The 9213-nt window shown below is 38.0% G+C and overlaps 1 pseudogene; it reads left to right on the top strand.

Annotated features, from left to right (window-relative positions):
• Positions 1 to 660: 660 nt before the first annotated feature.
• Positions 661 to 6772, top strand: LOC118800958 (annotated as a pseudogene).
• Positions 6773 to 9213: the final 2441 nt, after the last annotated feature.

The raw sequence follows: 9213 nt of genomic DNA on the forward strand, positions 1-9213 counted from the left end.
TGGTTACATTTTAAACTTGAATAGTATGCATCAATTATTTATTTTACCATTTTTTACCATTAAATTTCTGACTGTGCTAACTATGTACCAGAAAATCACTCGTAAGTGCTGCATATTTACCTGTTAAATACTAGTTACTTACTCTACTGAAAAAGAATGTGCTACCTGTTTTTAGTTTGCCCTTTGTCAGCTTAATCACTAGAACATGTTATTAATTTCTGTGTAATGTAGCCAGATTGTGTTGGTTGTTACCATTATTTTATCCAAAATAATTTCACAGCACTTTGGAGTTTGTACTCCACACTTACTCAGTTAACATCTAGAACCTGTTAGTCATTTCAGTGTACGTAACTTAAACTGTCTCAGAATTCAGCATTGTATTACCCCAAATAATGATCTAGTACTTTGGAGTTTGTTTACCACAAACATAAACGAAAAAGTGCTGCAAATAATAAGTCTTACCTTAGAAGAGCTTCGAGCTGGAGCGTTACGAACAGGTGTGGTTAGTGAAGAAGCCTCTGGTCTTTTTGTACCATAGAAACTCTTTATCTGGAGGCTGGACTGAGAAAGTGAAAGTAAAGTCTGTTCTTATAAAAGTGCTTGTTTCCTCCACATGTCTAACCAGTCAGACACTTGATGCTGTGCTGTGCTGTTGGAGAAATGGCAGACTCATCGCTTTTCATCACTGTAGATTTCGGCACATCATTCACTGGATACTGTTTCCAGTTTAAAGGAGGAAAACAGATTCTGGATTTATATTAAAACATTTGTGTGTTTAGGCTGGTCTGGAGAATCTGATCATGAAAGACTGACTGTAGTTCTGGATTTATATTAAAACATATCTTTCTGTGTTCAGGCTGGTCTGGTGACAAATTCTGATCCTGAAAGACTGATTGTAGCTCTGGAACCAGAAGCTGCATCTGTGTGGTGTAAAGACCTTCCGAGTGATGGCTTCATGGAAGGAGATCTTGAAGAAGCAGAAAAAATAGACAAATTTCCAGGAACACAGTACATGGTCGTGGACTGTGGAGGTATGTAAAAGTCCATTGTTTGATTTTTTGTAGTTCAAGCTAAATCTAAAATGAAACGTAATTTTTTTATCAGACAAAATCTCCAGGTTTTCCATATTAACATTTGAAATTAGATCAACTTATTTGAATGGCAATTGGATATAATGTAAGTCAAGGATGGGAGTGGCTATTAACAACATAACACATTTAACACAGAATTAGTCATATAAAATCAAAATGACACTTTATTAGTAACATTACAATACAGTTTCTTAGTACCCTAGTAATTATGCGAAACCCGTTTAAGAACAATTATAAGTGTCACGCCTCAGGAGGACTACATTTCCCACAATACCTTAGTAGATCATGTGACTGAGTAACTTCCCTCTGACGCAGAGTCCAGAAGGGACTCCATTGCCCACAACCCCTCGGGAGATCATATGACTTTGGATGGTTGTGCACGCACCTATCAGCGGTGTACATTTTTATCAGCAAGCGTCTGAATTCTGTTGCATCGTCACAATAAGATTGATATTGTAATATTATATAATAAAAATATTGTAATTAATTAATGTAACCTGCTTAATTAATAATGAAAGATCATTAGAAGAAATGGTTTGTTTCCCTAGTGGCTAATATCAGATAAAGTAAAATAATAAAAACACATAGATTATATAATATAGTAACTAACATAAATCCACAGCTGCTTCTGCCATCCGCGCTGCACTTCGCCATATCAGCAGTGGATGGCCTTGATTAAATGAGATGAATTCTGACAGAAAACACAACAAATACAGTCATATTCCACACATACTACATTTTGGATGGTTAGAAATTCTGTTTTTTAATCAAATTATTTATATTTGCCTGTTAGACAAATATAAATATCACTTCTTGTCATTTCAGCTCTAAACAAGTACACAGTGTAACGAAACAACATTCCTCCAGGACCAACACAGGAACACAAGTGCGAGACAGTACAATAAACACGGCGCAGACAACACAATAAACACGGCGCAGACAACACAATAAACACAACGCAGACAGTACAATAAACACAGCGCAGACAGTACAATAAACACAGCGCAGACAACACAATAAACACAGCGCAGACAGTACAATAAACACAGTGCAGACAGTACAATAAACACAGCGCAGACAGTACAATAAACACAGCGGAGACAGTACAGTCCAGTAAATAAATACAAAAGACTTAAACACAGAACAGAACACAGGCAGCACACGGTACTGAGAGTATGTGGAGCTGTGCAAAGCAGGATGTAACACACTATGACATATTAGCAGCTTAGCAGATAGCCTAGTGTATATGAGCATAGCAGTCACTGAGGTACCAGCCAGAGCAGCTACATACGGTATACAGTATTTGGCTGATACAGTAATTCTAGCAGCTGATATGGTTAAAGAAATAAAATGTGCACAAATGCAGTCAGATATAGAAATGAGGTATTTCAGTGTGAGTAGTCCACTACTAATGATTAGTGCATTATTCTGTGTATGATACTAACTGATTTATGGGGGAATTTTACTGTAATTATGAATCATCTGAACTGGCTAGCCTCATATCTCTGTGTTTGTCGCTTTCTCAGCTACTTGACCAAATGAGAGAATGAGGACACTCAGCTTCCTCACACTGAGCTTTCACAACAAGAGCTGGACAAATTAACTTATATTTGCTTATTTTCATTTGCATAAAGTTGGTTCTCATACTGCTGTCTTCAGTTCAGCTGGAGAGAGTTCTTAGATTAATATCTATCATCTGTCTATCAACACAACGAAACTAGACAATAATAATAATAATAATAATAATAATAATACTACAAAACAATAAATACACAGAACAACACATATACATGACACTGACTAAAAAGGACAACAGAACTATATATATATATATATATATATATATATATATATATATATATATATATATATATATATTACACACATACACATACAAACATAAAGAGTGTGTGATCTGTCTTTGGTGGATCAATCTAAGCACTTAACCTCTTAAACTCCTTGAGACCACTGGTGGTTCCAAGGAAGTATAGCTGGGGGTCATCAGCACAGTGGTGAGAAATGGGAGGAGTATCTTCACTATGCTGATGTGCTTTTTACCAGATGCCAGTAGTATTTTTGAAGAAAGCATTGTCTTTTGTTCTGTTCAGATTTTTGGGCTTTGTGGAGTACAGATACAGCTTGAATGGGAGGTTTCAGCAGACCAATAGTACCATTTGAGGTTTGGGAGCTGCAGTCCTCCCCTTTCATGAGGCAGGTCAAGCAGCCTAAATCTCAGTCTAGACTTTTTGGTATTCCAAATGAATTTACTAAAAATACTTTTGTATCAGAGTGATTTTGAAACAGTTCAATCTGTTGTATTAATTTTGGGATACATTTGTTGAAAAAGGGTGTCAGCAGCATATATTATATTATTTTATGCTGTATATATAAAATCTGAATCCATTTAAGGAAACTCTTTCCAAATCCAAATCTAAGCAAGACATTTAATAAATATGGAATAAATATGGCCATTCCAGTTTATCAAAGGCCTGTCGAGCATCTAGTGATAATACTGCTGGATCTTTAACATCAGATTTTCATGAATTATGTTAAGAACTCCTCTAATATTAGAGAATCTAACTCCTTTATTGCATCTTCTGTAAGTGTCTGTAATTGAAGCTGACCAAGAAACGTGTCCCGTTTTTCTGAGAATTGGGGGGCATTCTGATCTGTACAGATGTTTATAAAATTCTCTACAGAGAATTATTCATTTCTAGGGGGTCCACTGTTGAGTTCCCTGAAGAAGGTATGCTGTTAATAATCAGACTGTAAAAGCTTTCCAGCTTTTTCTCCTTCAGCCACATAAAAAAAAAGTAATAAGAAGAAACATTGAGAATAACCAAGGCTCAAAAGGGGAACCCATCCTTTTTCTGGTCGACACCAGACAGAGAGCAGCGGGATGACAGTACCAACAGTCAGTTTACCATAGTACTCTATAACCATGAACCCCCAGATCTGCACCCTTTATCTAACAGGAAAAACTGATTACCCAAGGCTTGACTCCACAAGTGGGTTTTTAGCTTAGGCTTAAAGCCCGAGGCATCCTGTAGGGACAGTGTATTTTGTAATTTAGCAATACTGAGGAGATGCAGGAAAGCTATTCTAGTACTATTTGTTATATGTGTGTTGAAGGACAGATCAGGGGTCTATAATGACACCAAGGTTTTTTTTAATATAAATGTACCTGATGCAACTGAGAAATTGTTAAGTTTAAGTGTTAAAGTAGACAGTCTGTTTCTAGCAGCTTTTGGACCAAGAAGCAGAACCTCCATTTTATCGGAGTTAAGAAGGAGAAAGTTACTCCACATCCAGTCTTTTACGTCTTTTTATACAGTCTTCAATCTTGCTAAGTTTAATTTTATCGTCCGGTTCGCTCCGAGTGTCATCGGCATAGCAGTGGAAATTTATGCCGTGTTTACTGATAGTGGTGCCCAGTGGTAGCATATATAATGTGAATAATACAGGTCCTAAAACAGAGCCTTGTGGAACACCATACTTTACTTTTGCGAGGACAGATGATTCACCGTTTATATTAACACACTGATAGCGATCAGTGAGGTAGGACCTGAACTAGGAAAGAGCTGTTCCTGTTACTCCTACAAGGTTTTCTAGTCTATCTAGTAATATAGAGTGGTCTATTGTGTCAAATGCCACAGGAAGATCAAGGAGGACTAGCAAAGACAGATTTCCTTGGTATTACTTTGTATTATTTTCATTTACATTCGGGTCAAAGTGGATTTACAAATCAAATCGCTGCTTTCTAGATTTTATTTTTATTTTTTTTGCATTTTACTCAGTGTCCCAACTGTTTTTTGGTAAGATGTGATTGAATGTATCAAAGACAGCAATAAGGTCTAGGAGAGGTGATATGTCCAGTATATAATAAGGTTATTAATTACTTTTAGAAGAGTAGTTTCTACCCAGTTTCTAAGGAACGATGAATCCAAAGAGCAATAAAATAATCAGATGCAAACGTGGAGAGACGACACACACAGCCAAGTGAACGACATTAGCCAGCAGACGTCAATCTGCCTGAAGCCAGCATTCAGTGAGAGAAGGCTAAATGCTTGCACATAGGCCGTGACCTGTAGTGTGAAGCAGTCTGGACAGCACAAGATTAGCCGAGATGGAATATGTTAATAAGAAACAGAGAAGGAAGAGTTAAACTACACAGTTGTGGAGTCATTCCTCTGTAGACTCATGCAGATAGACTTCCTTGTCTTTGTGCGACTGAGTCTTCATGTGGAGAGGCTGAGGAGGGAGAGGCTGCCACTGCAGCAGATCTTCCACAAAGCAATTTTGCCAGAGCTCATAGGTACCAGCTGTAGGGAGGTCATGAGTTGGTGGAAGGTGCTAAGTTCTCCTCACCCACAACAGTCATTCTGCACTATCAACAGGATCTGAGTGAAGGCAGATACCTGGGCAAAGAGCACAGGCTATGAACTGATCTTCACTACCACTTAAACAGGAATAAATATACTTAACAGCAGATCTGTCTACTTCAACAGCCACTTACAACCAGGACTAACTGCAGTCAGAGCTCAATAATCAAACCATTGTACCAGCTACATGTTCCACTGCGTAAGTGTCAGTGTTATTGCTAAGGGACGATTTCTCTTGTTTGTGGAAGATTTTGACTCTATGCTTGCTCTTTTTAGGTGGAACCATCGACATCACAGTTCATGAGGTGGTGGATGGAGGTCATCTCAAGGAGCTGCACAAGGTTTCAGGAAATGACATGGGTGGACAGACAGTGGACAAGAACTTCAGCTCATTCCTCAGAGAAATATTCTCTGATGAAGTGTTTGATGAGTTTGAGGAAAATCATCCAGCTGAGCTGCAGAGATTAATGTGTGAATTTTCAGCCTGTAAGCATTATGGCGGTAGTGTGTTAGTGTCATTCCCAAACAGCTTACAAAAGACAGCAGAGAGCACCAAAGGCATGGAAGATTACTTCAGGCAAATCAGTGGTGCTGACTGGGAAAGTGGATCCATACTACTGTCTCAGGAAAAGATGAGATCCCTACATCAGGACAGTCTCAGAGCAATAGAAAGACTGATCAGAGAAATACTGAAAAAACTGAAAATTGACTATCTTCTTAGAGGCTTCGCTCTGAGTCCATACGTGAATAAGTTTGTCAGAGAGAAGTTTGGCTCACAGTGTACGGTGATTTGCCCTTTTGATGCTCAGTTAGCTGTTGTGAAAGGAGCTGTTAGATTTGGCATGACGCCAAACGTAGTGGAGTCTCGGATCAGTCTGTTCACTTACGGGATTTCAACATGTGTCAGGTTTGATGAGTCCAAACACAGGGGAAAGAGCACATATGTGAGTAAGGAGGGAGTGAAGTACTGTGATGTTTTCTTCTCTGGCCTGGTGAAGAAGGACGAGTCAGTCCGTTATGATGAAGTCAGAACGTACACCTTTAGTCCAATTGAGAGAGACCAAACAGCAATGCGGTTCGGTTTTTACTGCACTGACAGCAAATCTGCTGAGTTTGTAGATGAGCCGGGAATGAAGAAGATTGGGTCTGTCTCAGTTTCAATGCCAGACATTAGCAGGGGCTTTAATCGTTCAGTCAGACTTGAAGTCAAGTTTGGTTTCACCAGAGATGAAGGCGACAGCCACAGATATTGAATCTGGTAAAACCAATTCAGTCAAACTGGACTTCATGACCCAGTAATTAAACCTTCAATTCTGAGGCATAAAGCTGATATTCCTGGCACTAGGTTCAGTTGTGTTCTTTATATTAGAAATGTGTATGTTATTAAATTGTTGTGTCATAAACTACCATTTTAAAGAAACATGAACATGAATATACTTCACACTTCAGTGTCTTCCATTGTTTCTCTGATAAAACAGGTCAGTAATAAGATTTCACTTAATGATCAGTGAACTGTGTTCTGACTGTGTGCATAATCACTCACAAACTATCGCAGTAAATACAACAATAAAGACAGCATGGAGCTTCTTTTACACAGTGATAGGAAACACAGTAGTTCACAGATCTTTGGTGGCATATTGTAATCAGGTAAAGGAGACATTATCAAATTTTCAGAATGGTGCATCAGCGAAATGGTAGATAAGATGGGGCAATTTGATTTAAAAGTTTTGTTTTATACATTTTAATATAAATTCATGTCCTTTTATTAAAAGACACTAGACAATGCCTTTATTAGCCACGTTATACTATTTGTGTAAAATTTGATTAAATAACTGAATTGGTTTAATAGAATTTTGTATGTTAATCTTACAGTTCCACTCATAATGCTCCGTGGGGACATTCAAAATGTGCAAACTGATGAAAGAAATGAGAGAAATGAGAGAAATATCTATAATAAAATCTTTATTAATGATTGAAAGAGGTTCTAGAATGAGGACACATACTATGTATAAATACAGTGCAAATTATCTAATTAAGAGATCCTAAAGATTTTTTTGTGCTGAAATATCTGTTTTTTTCTTATATTTATTTATTTTGCTCCACTAGAGTATCTGAATGAATTACATTCATCTAAAGCTTTGATTTACAGTGTTGGATGCAGCATGATTTGTTGTTTATTTTCATAACAGTTAGTAATAAGATTGATTAATTCACTATTAACTTTGTAAATAATAGCTATGAACAAATCAGTGCAAATCTGGAAATTAAAATTGATTCTACATCACAGTTCTGGTAGTTGTTCATGTAATGAATTTGTTGTAAGTCTTTGTTGCCAAAAAGTGAGAGTCAGGAGGCCACAGAATACAGGCCTTATACAATGCAGTTATTAAGGATACGTTTCTGTTGTTGTATGTCAGGAGACACATAAGTAAGTATTCCAGTCAATATCTGTTTTTAATACAGAGCTAGATGGGAGTCAGTGTGTGCACTGTTGATTAGTCATGTGGACTAAGATTAAAGGAACAGAGACTCAGTGTTGACATGCACACCAGTCATATAATCAGTTATTCAAAACGCACAGTTAACCGTTGTAAACCTGCTGCCTTAAAAAGCCAATCCAGATCTTTCAGTGTAGAGTTCAGTGTAACTACTGCAGAGAAGCTGGTATCGTTTACCTTACTTCAGCAACGTCCTCCCCAAAATCTTCTACTTGCATATTAAATACAATCACTACAAATTTACTCAAGGAAATTTTGCCAGAAACTAATAATAAACTCCTCTCTTAGCCTTTGCTATTTACCAAAAACTCAAACTAGCAGTAATTAAACCGCTGATTAAGAAAATTTTGTGAGGTACAGTGCAGTACCAAACTTTGCACGTCAATAATGCTGGTCAAGCTCTATCCAGTGGTACAGAGTTCATCCTTTATCATCAAGGAAACGGGAGATTTAAGCCATGAAACCTCATGAGTTTGGAGCAACCCTGAGCAATGAAAGAAGGACGGGGTGAACTCGAGCTTTGCATGGAGATGACATCCAGCATCCAGCAAGACTTTTATGATGACACAGTAAAAATACCAATTTCAAGAATAAACTCCACTGTGGAACAACACCCTGGTTGCTCCAGTGTGCTGGACATGGAGTGAGCAGAGGACATAAGCTGAAAAATACACTGGTTTGTGAAGCCTGAAGTCACCCTGAGTAAATTCCTATGACCCATCAATAACCTAAGATCAAATATCACCAATAGGCTGCAAAGCTGTTAGAAATGAGTTGAGAGAGGTTTGAAATGATGTTATTTTGAGGAAAACGCAGCTTAAAGATGAGAAAAGTGAAGAAAAGTCAAAGTCGACAGAGGGTGCTCAGCCCCGCCGGGCACGGGGTCAATCTCCCCAGCAACCAGGAGGCTGAAAAGAGGAAAATGAAAAAAAGGCAATTTTGTCTTTTCTCTCATGAAGACTGACCGCACAGAAGGTTACAATAAGATGAGAAATGGCCACTAAAGTGATGGTTTGGCAGTCAAAAGCTGCAACAACCCACAAAGTACAGTTTGCAACACAGGACGCAACCAAGCTGCAGCAGCTCATTACGTCACACAGGAGACTGAAGTGACTCAAGGCTCACACATTGAGGTGAACGTGTTTATCATTGCAGTGCTCTGCTTGAAGCTTAATGCTGTATGTAAAGCTGCATTTTAGCTTGTGGTGCCTGCAAGACCATAATGTATTGCTACCTGTGGAC

This window comes from Colossoma macropomum, unplaced genomic scaffold (assembly GCF_904425465.1).
Source record: "Colossoma macropomum unplaced genomic scaffold, Colossoma_macropomum, whole genome shotgun sequence".
In the NCBI taxonomy this organism is placed as follows: Eukaryota; Metazoa; Chordata; class Actinopteri; order Characiformes; family Serrasalmidae; genus Colossoma; species Colossoma macropomum.